This window comes from Octopus sinensis, linkage group LG6, assembly GCF_006345805.1.
Source record: "Octopus sinensis linkage group LG6, ASM634580v1, whole genome shotgun sequence".
Classification (NCBI taxonomy): domain Eukaryota; kingdom Metazoa; phylum Mollusca; class Cephalopoda; order Octopoda; family Octopodidae; genus Octopus; species Octopus sinensis.
The window spans coordinates 48,586,211-48,598,570 of record NC_043002.1 but is presented as its reverse complement, the minus strand read 5'-3'; the positions used below and the strand labels follow the sequence as shown (position 1 = coordinate 48,598,570).

The window sequence follows — 12,360 nt, the reverse complement described above, 5'->3', positions numbered from 1 at the left end:
GAGAGAGATAAAAAACTCGGCTGAATTCTTTAATATTGCAGCCCCACAGACGACGGCAGCAACCATCGGTTACATCGACACTGGGGAAGTAGATGTAACAGGTCATAGATGAAATGAGCTCAAACTCAGCAACTTGTCCCGATGGCTTTCCAGCTAGTCTCATGTCAGCAGGCGAAACCACTTCAGATACTTTTCCTGAATTTTCTTGCAAGTGGTAAACTTCCTAAAAAGCTAAAAGAATGCGTTATATGCCCTATCCACAAGAGTGGGAGCAGAACAGACAGAGGCCAAAAATTACAGGTCAAACACTCTCGCTTCGCATATCAATAAAGTCATGGAACGAATCTTCAGAGAGAAACTGATAATGTTCATAGAAGAAAATGACTTATTAAACAACACAAAGCATGGCTTCCGTCCAGGAAGAAGCTGCCTCACACAGCTCTTACAATACTATGACTGGGTTTTGAAACAGCTGTTTGACCATTCAGATGTCAGTGAGATATATCTTGACTTCGCAAAGGCCTTTGATAAGGCAGATCATTGTATGATACGTCAAGCTGCGAGACCTTGGCATTGCTAGTAAACAGAGAGTGGCTGCATGACATCCTTAAAGACAGAAGTCACACAGTTGTAGCCAATGGTAGTCTTTTTGTGGAATCTCAAATTCTAAGAGGTGTTCCCCAGGGAAGTGTCTTGGGGCTTCTATTGTTCATTTATAATAACTCTCTTAGACATGCCCATGGTCATTCAGACAGGCACTATCACTAGCTACGCCGATGATACTAAATTTTAACAAAGGAAGAAGATGGAAATTAATGTTGTCGCTATTGTAGCTAAGAACAGATGACACTTCCAAGAATCGCATGAAGCCCATTGGAGTCATAGGTTGTCAAGGATCATGATAAATTTCTAATTCATTTATCTCTTAATATATATATACTATGACTCTAGTAGGTTTCATGCGATTTTTGGAAGTCTAGTCTATTCTTAGCTACAATAGCGTCAACATGAATTTCTTCCATCTTGCTCTGTTAAAATATTTGAAAAATTTCTATTAATGTGTTCTACTTGTTAAAATTCTATTTATCTATTTGCGCAGCTGAAGATGGCACTGCATTTAAATTGCTGTAATGATTGCATTGTTCAATTAAATGGAGTTGCTTGAAACGGTCGTACTGTATAATTACTTGATATCCTTTTGCTTATTTTGATTTTATTCTCCTTACTTCGAGCGGTGCGGATAATACCGGACTGACTTGGTGCTTCAGCGTAGGTACCTAATTCAACTGAATCTCTATTTCTTTATATATATATATATATTGTTGGCTACATCTCGTGTTTCCGAGCTTGCAATCCAGTTCATTTTCCTGGGTGTTTGAAACGCAGATGGCTCCGAAATCCAAGGGTTGCATGAAACATACGGGGACATTGTGGACAAGGGATAGAAGGGGTTGGTTTGGGAAGAAGGTGCTGCTTTCTCTCCCGTCTTTTGAGGTCAGCTCTTGTAACTCGGTCTTTTTCGAAGCCCGAAGAACCCGTTTTGATGGTGTGTCTTCAGAGGAGTCTGTTTGCCGAGATATCTTCCCAATGTGCAGGGTCGATGTTGGTGCTTTTCAGGGTTGATTTGAGTTGGTCCTTGTACCGCCTCAAGAGGGCTCCACGAGGACGTTTTCCTTCAGACAGTTTACTGTAGAGACAGATCTTGGAAAGGCGCTGTTCATTCATCCGACGGACGTGAACTGACCATCGGAGACAATGTTCAATGATCAAGACTTCGATGCTCGGGAGACCTGATCTTTCAAGCACAGAGTTGTTGGTGATGCGATCTTCCCATTTGATGTTCAGGATAGAGTGAAGTTTAGATTGATGGAAACGCTCTAGTTTCTTCTTGTCTTTACGGTAAACAGTCCAGGTTTCACACCCGTACAGCAGAGTTGATACGACAACAGCCCGATAGACCATGAGCTTCGTTTTTGAATGACAGATCCTTGTTGCTTCGTTTTGAATGTCAGATCTGATATATATATATATATATATATATATATACTAAGCAATAAGGGTTTAGCAACGAGTTGCCTTACCACATACCGAATTTAGAAATAGCAGTCAAAGGGTTATAGCTATTTCTTCTACTAAAAAGGGAGATCTCAGTAAAAACAGCATTTGGAAGGCAGACACAAACAGGTAAGAGAGAATGAATTGACTGCAATCTATCATACATTTTTTTTTTTTTTTTTTTTTTTTTTTTTTTTTTATTTATCCACGGACGTACGTTTCGAAATCAAGTTTTTAGGAAAGCATAAGAATTAAATATTAAATATTAAATAATTCTATCTTACCGAAACTTCTTTTCTCTTCAGCGTAGAATACTATAATCATAAATGATTATATATTGAATTTTGAGATACCAGAAGGCACCAACTCAACTCAGTATCAGAGCGAGCTAGAATCCGCAACTGGTATCACCGAATTCAATTTCTGAATGAAACGATTGTGTCAACAGCCCCTTCCCACCCGCGTGTAGCCAAAACAAGATGCTGTGGTCATCTACTGAGATAAAATATGGTTATCCGTAATAATGAAGGGTGAAATTAATTAATTTGGAAAAATATCAATTACACCAAGTAGTCTTCGGCATGTAAAAGCCTCATTCGAGGAAAATTTAAGTAATACTAAGCAATAAGGGTTTAGCAACGAGTTGCCTTACCACATACCGAATTTAGAAATAGCAGTCAAAGGGTTATAGCTATTTCTTCTACTAAAAAGGGAGATCTCAGTAAAAACAGCATTTGGAAGGCAGACACAAACAGGTAAGAGAGAATGAATTGACTGCAATCTATCATACATTTTTTTTTTTTTTTTTTTATTTATCCACGGACGTACGTTTCGAAATCAAGTTTTTAGGAAAGCATAAGAATTAAATATTAAATATTAAATAATTCTATCTTACCGAAACTTCTTTTCTCTTCAGCGTAGAATACTATAATCATAAATGATTATATATTGAATTTTGAGATACCAGAAGGCACCAACTCAACTCAGTATCAGAGCGAGCTAGAATCCGCAACTGGTATCACCGAATTCAATTTCTGAATGAAACGATTGTGTCAACAGCCCCTTCCCACCCGCGTGTAGCCAAAACAAGATGCTGTGGTCATCTACTGAGATAAAATATGGTTATCCGTAATAATGAAGGGTGAAATTAATTAATTTGGAAAAATTATCAATTACACCAAGTAGTCTTCGGCATGTAAAAGCCTCATTCGAGGAAAATTTAAGTAATACTAAGCAATAAGGGTTTAGCAACGAGTTGCCTTACCACATACCGAATTTAGAAATAGCAGTCAAAGGGTTATAGCTATTTCTTCTACTAAAAAGGGAGATCTCAGTAAAAACAGCATTTGGAAGGCAGACACAAACAGGTAAGAGAGAATGAATTGACTGCATCTATCATACATTTTTTTTTTTTTTTTTATTTATCCACGGACGTACGTTTCGAAATCAAGTTTTTAGGAAAGCATAAGAATTAAATATTAAATATTAAATAATTCTATCTTACCGAAACTTCTTTTCTCTTCAGCGTAGAATACTATAATCATAAATGATTATATATTGAATTTTGAGATACCAGAAGGCACCAACTCAACTCAGTATCAGAGCGAGCTAGAATCCGCAACTGGTATCACCGAATTCAATTTCTGAATGAAACGATTGTGTCAACAGCCCCTTCCCACCCGCGTGTAGCCAAAACAAGATGCTGTGGTCATCTACTGAGATAAAATATGGTTATCCGTAATAATGAAGGGTGAAATTAATTAATTTGGAAAAATTATCAATTACACCAAGTAGTCTTCGGCATGTAAAAGCCTCATTCGAGGAAAATTTAAGTAATACTAAGCAATAAGGGTTTAGCAACGAGTTGCCTTACCACATACCGAATTTAGAAATAGCAGTCAAAGGGTTATAGCTATTTCTTCTACTAAAAAGGGAGATCTCAGTAAAAACAGCATTTGGAAGGCAGACACAAACAGGTAAGAGAGAATGAATTGACTGCAATCTATCATACATTTTTTTTTTTTTTTTTTTTTTTTTTTTTTTTAGTTATCCACGGACGTACGTTTCGAAATCAAGTTTTAAGGAAAGCATAAGAATTAAATATTAAATATTAAATAATTCTATCTTACCGAAACTTCTTTTCTCTTCAGCGTAGAATACTATAATCATAAATGATTATATATTGAATTTTGAGATACCAGAAGGCACCAACTCAACTCAGTATCAGAGCGAGCTAGAATCCGCAACTGGTATCACCGAATTCAATTTCTGAATGAAACGATTGTGTCAACAGCCCCTTCCCACCCGCGTGTAGCCAAAACAAGATGCTGTGGTCATCTACTGAGATAAAATATGGTTATCCGTAATAATGAAGGGTGAAATTAATTAATTTGGAAAAATTATCAATTACACCAAGTAGTCTTCGGCATGTAAAAGCCTCATTCGAGGAAAATTTAAGTAATACTAAGCAATAAGGGTTTAGCAACGAGTTGCCTTACCACATACCGAATTTAGAAATAGCAGTCAAAGGGTTATAGCTATTTCTTCTACTAAAAAGGGAGATCTCAGTAAAAACAGCATTTGGAAGGCAGACACAAACAGGTAAGAGAGAATGAATTGACTGCAATCTATCATACATTTTTTTTTTTTTTTTATTTATCCACGGACGTACGTTTCGAAATCAAGTTTTTAGGAAAGCATAAGAATTAAATATTAAATATTAAATAATTCTATCTTACCGAAACTTCTTTTCTCTTCAGCGTAGAATACTATAATCATAAATGATTATATATTGAATTTTGAGATACCAGAAGGCACCAACTCAACTCAGTATCAGAGCGAGCTAGAATCCGCAACTGGTATCACCGAATTCAATTTGTGAATGAAACGATTGTGTCAACAGCCCCTTCCCACCCGCGTGTAGCCAAAACAAGATGCTGTGGTCATCTACTGAGATAAAATATGGTTATCCGTAATAATGAAGGGTGAAATTAATTAATTTGGAAATTTGACTGCTATTTCTAAATTCGGTATGTGGTAAGGCAACTCGTTGCTAAACCCTTATTGCTTAGTATTACTTAAATTTTCCTCGAATGAGGCTTTTACATGCCGAAGACTACTTGGTGTAATTGATAATTTTTCCAAATTAATTAATTTCACCCTTCATTATTACGGATAACTATATATATATATATATATATATATATATATATATATATATACACGCGTTTGTGTGCGCGTACACACATTTTAGGAAAATTGTAAAAAAATTTGATTTTTATATTTTATCTGTTTAATTTTGTGCTCCCCACACAAAATTATATTGCAACAAAATTTAAAGGCATCCAGACAGTAATAGTATATGGACAACTATCAAAACAACTTCATTCTATCTTATCGGAGTCGTCGTTATCGTTGTGTGTGATAAGGGAAATGTTTTAATTTCACGCGTTCTCTCTTATCCTACCAAAGGTGCTGTTTCAATTCGTCTCTTCAATTTCCAGTGATTTTCTTTTTCTATAACCATCAGCAAGTCTCAGGGACAGTGCTGAAGTTGAACGGACACGTTCATGTTACACTCATGATCAATTTCCTATTGCATGCTTATTTCCATTAAAGCAACAAGCTGTAAGACATGAAGAGCTCTTGTTAAACTAAATACATTTCCTTTAGAATTGCTTCTGTTAATTTGGAATTACAAGAAAATGTGTGAAATAAAATATAGAAATATAAAGATAGTATTTTTTAAGGAACAAAATTGAAATTTTTAAAAACCATGGTATTGAAGGTTTCACTCGTAATAGAAACCTGAAAAAAACAAATGATAAACATGTATTTTACGATAAAAAAGCTTCTACATATCTTTTTATTACTGAATTAATTGACCATACGTAAAATCACCAGAAACAAAGCATGTGCTAGGTTAATGGGTATTATATTTGAATGCAAATTAAATGATATATTCAATTAAGCAGAAATATCTTTCATTCAAAGTGACCTCTTAAAGAAACTATTTTCATGACAGCTAATGAACAACAGACTACCCAACACTCTCGGTGGCTTAATTGTGTACCATTATCAGATTGCTGTTGCCTCTCTATATATACTGGGCTCATCCTTCCTTTTGAGAAGTCTTGTTTTTGTTCTGCTGGTTTATAATAGCCCACTTCAATAGGACTGCCGGCTTAGGCACCAACTCCGTGATCATGTTACAAGTTGTACTGATTTAAAGAAAACCTGTAGGACTCCCAGGGTGCTTCATTCCCCTCACATATTTAGAGAGTTCCTATTTTCGTCTCACTTTTCTTTTCTCTTCTTAACTTTACTGACTGGCACGTGCTGTCTCTCTCTCCACCCTAGTTCAAGTATAGGCGATATTCTTCTTCTACATATGTGAATCCTTGTATTTATATAAGAAATCTTTATTTAAATCAATAACGACGTTGAGTGGAAAAACAGTAATGTGCTGAGTTATTTGGTTCTGTCTCTTTGTATCTTGAGTTCAAATAGTACCAGTTACAAGTTTACCTTTCATTCCTCCGAGTCGATAAGATAAAGATGAATAATGTATTAGGATGATTTAATGGACTCCATTTCCCCCTACAAACTTGTAGCATTGCAGCAGCAATGGAAATCAATATCTTATTAAATTTATGTCGAGATTGTAAAGCGGTAGGCTTATAAGGACGTCAAGCTCTAAGTTTGTTTTCGGAGTGAATTTATTTAAAATAATGTTTCAATGTTGTTTAAAATAAACATTAGTACCAATCGGGAACCATTATAATTTCCAATTTGTTTTTCGAATAAAGAAAACCCCAAAAACAACAAACCTAGCGTGCAATTCTGAACGATTCCTGAGGATATGCTGCATCACTAAGAGGCAGTTCAGGAACTGAGACGTGCTCGAAATCAAACAATCATGTGGTTATACTTACTGATTGAATCTAGCTTCTTAAAATGAGGATGGCTTTACTGAAGTCAGATTTAAAACCAACAAAGCCTGATTCATATCCATTGTTTTATGACAACAAAGTTTGTGTTGGATAGAAATATTTAATGTCCTTTCTTAGAAGTCTGCTCATGAAATGAAAAGAACTCACCAGCTGGAAAGAAAAAAGGTTGAAAGCTGAAAAAAAGAGTAGGACCAAAAATGAGAATCTTGTGATAGCATGCTATTTTATATCAGTGACAAAGAGAGGAAAAGATGAAGCTATTAAAATCAATCAAATATTGAAAAAGTTGCCAAATATTTAGAAATTAAACGGTAAGAGAAAGAGATCTGATATTTAAAAAAAGCTAGAATATATTCGATTAATCTCGAACTTTGAAAAGTAATAAAATTGGCAATATCATTAGTAGATGAAGGTGTGCTGGCAGAACCGTTAGTACGCGGGGGGAAATAATTAGCGATATTTCGTCCTTTTTTACGTTCCGAGTTCGAATTCCGTTGAGATTGACTTTGCACTTAATCTTTTCAGGGTCGATAAAATAAGTACCAGTTGCGCACTGGAGTTGATGTAATCGATTTGCTCCCCCCATCGAATTTTCTGTCCTTGTGCCAACATTTGAAAGCAATATAAAGTAGTTAAAAGGTATTTTTGTTTGGAACAATATACAGACAATTCTAGAGCAAATAAAATTAATATTCTTACTATAAACAAGTATTCATACATTCACTGTGCTGGAGAAATCAGCTGTAATTTCATTTCGTTTTAGGAAATGAATAATATATACATTTATATAACTGGTTCTTGCTATTGTTTCAATTGTTAATGATAAAGCTTTACTTTTTATATGATTGCAAAAAAAAAAACAGGTTACAAAAAACAAAAAAACTAAAAGAAAGGATGTTGAAATAACAACGCTAGTTACATTAAAACAAATGCAAGATAATCCTCTCAGCTGATACATCGAATTCATTCGAAGTACATACAGTATATGTATGCGGACTCTTAAAGATATATTTCTTATTTGCATTGACTATCTGTAAGAAACATCCGTTGTATATACTGCCAAACTGTTGTAGCGACAACAACATCTGCAGGAGTATTTGTATTATTATTATTATTATTATTATTATTATTATTAGTAGTAGTAGTAGTAATTTTCGTTCTTATCGTTGTTGTCATCAACGTCAACAGCAGCCATATTTTTTGTATGATACTTCACATTATCAAACCTACGTTTTAAATAACATTTCTTAAACAAATGAGTGTCTGATTCATTTAGTGAAATAAATGTACGCTTGTATGTATGTATGTATGTATGTATGTATGTATGTATGTATGTATGTATGTATGTATGTATGTATGTATGTATGTATGTATGCATGTATGTATGCATGTATGTATGTATGTATGTATGTATGTATGTATGTATGTATGTATGTACGTATGTATGTATGTATATATGCATGTATGTATGCATGCATGTATGTATGTATGTATGTATGTATGTATGTATGTATGTATGTATGTATGTATGTATGCATGCATTTACGTCATTGATCAGTTTTATTTCAAGATTTCTTGCCAATAGAGAAAGAGCCGGTTTCTAAACTAGATTCAAGGCTCCTGAGTTGGAATTTCAGCATCAGCAACAGGGTATCTTTGTTTGTATGTATATATGCAGATTTTTATGCTTTGTTTTATACATGCATTCTCATGCATATAGTTGCATATCTATAAAAGCTCACATATATTTAAATGATAAACTTCTGGAAAGTTTTACAGATTTTTTACAGTTCCAGTAATGGACTGGATCTGTAGTCTTCGAATTAGCTTTCCTCTTTCTGGTTTTGAGAAGCCTAATTTCTCAATTAGTATTGATTGGTATTTAGGCAGTGTGTTACATATCCCAGGGCCCCAATAAATACATGTATAAATCTGAACTTGTAATCTGGATAAAGTAACTATGTATGTATGTATGTATGTATGTATGTATGTATGTATGTATGTATGTATGTATGTATGTATGTATGTATGCATGTATGTATGTAGTAATGAATGTATATATGTATGTACGTACGCACGTATGTATGTATGTGTGAATATATATATACTCACACATGCACACAAACGTAAACACATGCAGACGCACATACATATGTATATACATACACACTTACATGGTGGAATTCAACTCGTGACAAAGTAAGACCGTTTCCTAAATACAGCAAGTCCATGCAAATGTTCCAAGTGTCCGAGATGTTTCCGTGCTGGAATTTGCTTAGGGTAAATTGTTGCACAGTAGTGAACCCACATTTTAGCGCAATCAGCTCTAAAGACAATGGCTTAACAGAGGTTGAGACGCCCAGAAATCAAGTGTACTTCAGTTTCTTTTTACACGAGTTTACCTTCTCCCAAAAGGAAGTATAAACGAGAACTAGGGCTCTTTCACTCACTGTGTTTCACATGTTAATTAATCGATAGTTGGAACACCAAGAACTAATACTACTCCGAGTCAGAGTAAACTTGGGAACAATAATACTTAAGAGGTAGTTCCACACTCCCCAAAACCCTGGAACTCCCGTACCAGGGTTCCACTACCGGATGCAGTTTGAAGTCATGCACAGGACATAACACATATATACATACATGCGTGCACAGTCCATACATACATGCACATGCAAATATTCGTTGTATCCAATTAATTCTTTGTATTCAATTTCCCGACAACTGTTGACGAACGCTCGTGAATAAATTGGCGTACTGTGGGAATAGCAGCTCCACAACTTAGTTATGACAGCAAATATTGTAGACGTTAATGGTACTGATCTTACAGGATATGTAATTTTGGCATGATCTAGTAGGATGGTGTTGAGGATGGCAGTGACAAACTTGATGACTGTACAACTGAAAAAGATGCCTTATCCAGAGCCGTTTGAGCAGGAAAAAAATCCGTCTTAGATTTCTCTCTTACTGACTGAAATAATTCACTGTTGGGTTATGGTAGATTGGAAAGTCCAAAGTCGCAGCGAAAGAAGAATTGAAATTCATAATGAAGTTGTTCCAGAGAGTGCATGACTTAGGGTGTAGTCACAGTCAAACGAAAGAAATTGCACCGAACTTTATCTATCTATCTATCTATCTATCTATCTATCTATCTATCTATCTATCTATCTATCTATCTATCTATCTATCTATCTATCTATCTATCTATCTATCTATATATCTAATATATACATACATATTCATTCACACACGCGCGCGCACACATACACACACACAATCATACACTAATATCGAGCACTGAGCATTAGTGGATAAACATTTTTTGTGGGTTTACAAGGTCACCAATGCTTTCATGTGAAGAGATTTTCATAATTAGTCGAGTGTACCGCATGGAAATGTTTGTACTTGTCTCCATTTTGAATGAGTATAAATCCGGTTACATAAGACTGTAGGGAATTTCAAAATAAATACGCAGACCACAGGAGATCACTTATAAGAATACCTATATTGCTGTCTCCCTTGAATTAGCCCTAGACTTTTGCTAGAAATCTAGGGCTAATGCATGGAGGATAGCGATTAATATATACTTATAAGTTACCTGGATTGATTTGAGTATTTATTTTGAAATCCCGTACAGTATCGTGCAAACTTGTGTATTCTCATACAAAATGGTGACGACATTTCCATATGGTACGCTTAAACTTTTGTGAAGCTCTCTTTACATGAAACTTGATTGATTTGATCTTGTTAACTCACAAATAGATTAGTATATATAACGTACATACATGCATACACACACACGCACACACACACAAACATAAAGACAATAAAAGAAAATGGATAAGAAAAATTAAAAAGATGCTTGGTTAATTTTATTCGTATTACAATTGGAAAAATAATGCAAATTAAAAGACTAAAAGATTTTAGATAAATATATAGTCCAACTTAAGAATAAATTAAAATCAGAACTCTGGTTTAGTGCACAAGAAGCTATAAATTGGTTTAATCGAATAAATAATAAGGATAAACATAGATTTATACAGGTAGATATTAACAATTCTTCTTCTTCTATAAACCCCATAGTATTAAATAGTGTCCTAGTATTTGCTATGGGCATACTAGCTTGTCTTGTAAAGAAATCAATATAATACCCACTACTAGAAATTCATTAATAAACTTTGACAACAAACACTGGGCTAGAAAGAATACACCCGACTACTTTGAGATACCTATGGGATCTACTGATTCAGCTCAGGTCACTGATATTGTAGGTATTTATATTCTGTATAAGTTCAATAATGAATTTCTACAAATAGGTGGAGGTTTATATAGGGACGATACATTATTTATAATTAAATATACTAGCAAAAGAAAATTATACGAAAATATGTTATAGATCCTTTAGTACGTTTGGCCTGAAAATTCCTGTAGAAAATAAGTATAGTTCAGTAAATGTTTAGATGTCAACTTTAACCAACTCACAGGAAACTATGCACGATATCGCAAATCTAATTCTAAACTAACATATACTAATTATAACAATAATCATACCCAAATAATTACCAAATGTTAAGTTAAAAATATACAACGTAAAATTAATTACCTCTTATCTAACATAGAAATCTTTGATATGAATAAGGACTATTATAACACCGCATTGGATAAGGCAGGATATATACAATAATTAAATTTGAAAATAATGACAACTACCAGACAGTCAACAAGATAAATGGTAAATTGTCTATAGATACAATTGAACCTATACTTCAAATTAATAAGCATAACAACAATAATAAAAATAATCATTCAAATAGTTATAATAATAATAATAATAATAATAATAATAATAATAATAATAATAATAATAATAATAGTAATAATAATAGTAGTAGTAGTAGTAGTAGTAGTAGTAGTAGTAGTAGTTGTAGTAGTAGTAGTAGTAGTAATAATAATAATAATAATAATAATAATAGCTTCACCATTTTGTCCATGGCATATTACCAGCCAATGTACGCTATTAGCCCAGAAGGAATATAAAAGACGCCACGACAATATAGCCAGGCTTGTCCATTGGACACTTTGCAACAAATATGGACTTCACAGAGCAAAAATTGGCACAACCACAAACCCGAAGTCATCGTCGAAAATGATAATGCAAAGATCCTGTATATCAGGGCGATCATGAGATAGAGAATAGGAAACCAGAAATAGTCTTAATTGAGAAAGAAAGCAAACTATGCTGGAGCATAGATATAGCATGTCCAACTGACAACAAGGTAAGCGATAAAGAAGAAAGAAAAGTCGAGAGATATGACAGGTTAGCTTGGGAAGTTAAGCAGTTGTGGTCGATGAA

General features: G+C 34.2%; 1 long non-coding RNA gene across 1 annotated transcript; it reads left to right on the top strand.

Annotated features, from left to right (window-relative positions):
* Positions 1-361: 361 nt before the first annotated feature.
* Positions 362-12,047, top strand: LOC118763729. The gene is made up of 4 exons (XR_004999484.1): positions 362-490; positions 5,790-5,792; positions 9,549-9,553; positions 12,037-12,047. It is a non-coding gene; the product is annotated as an uncharacterized LOC118763729 (long non-coding RNA).
* The last annotated feature ends 313 nt before the right edge of the window (positions 12,048-12,360 follow it).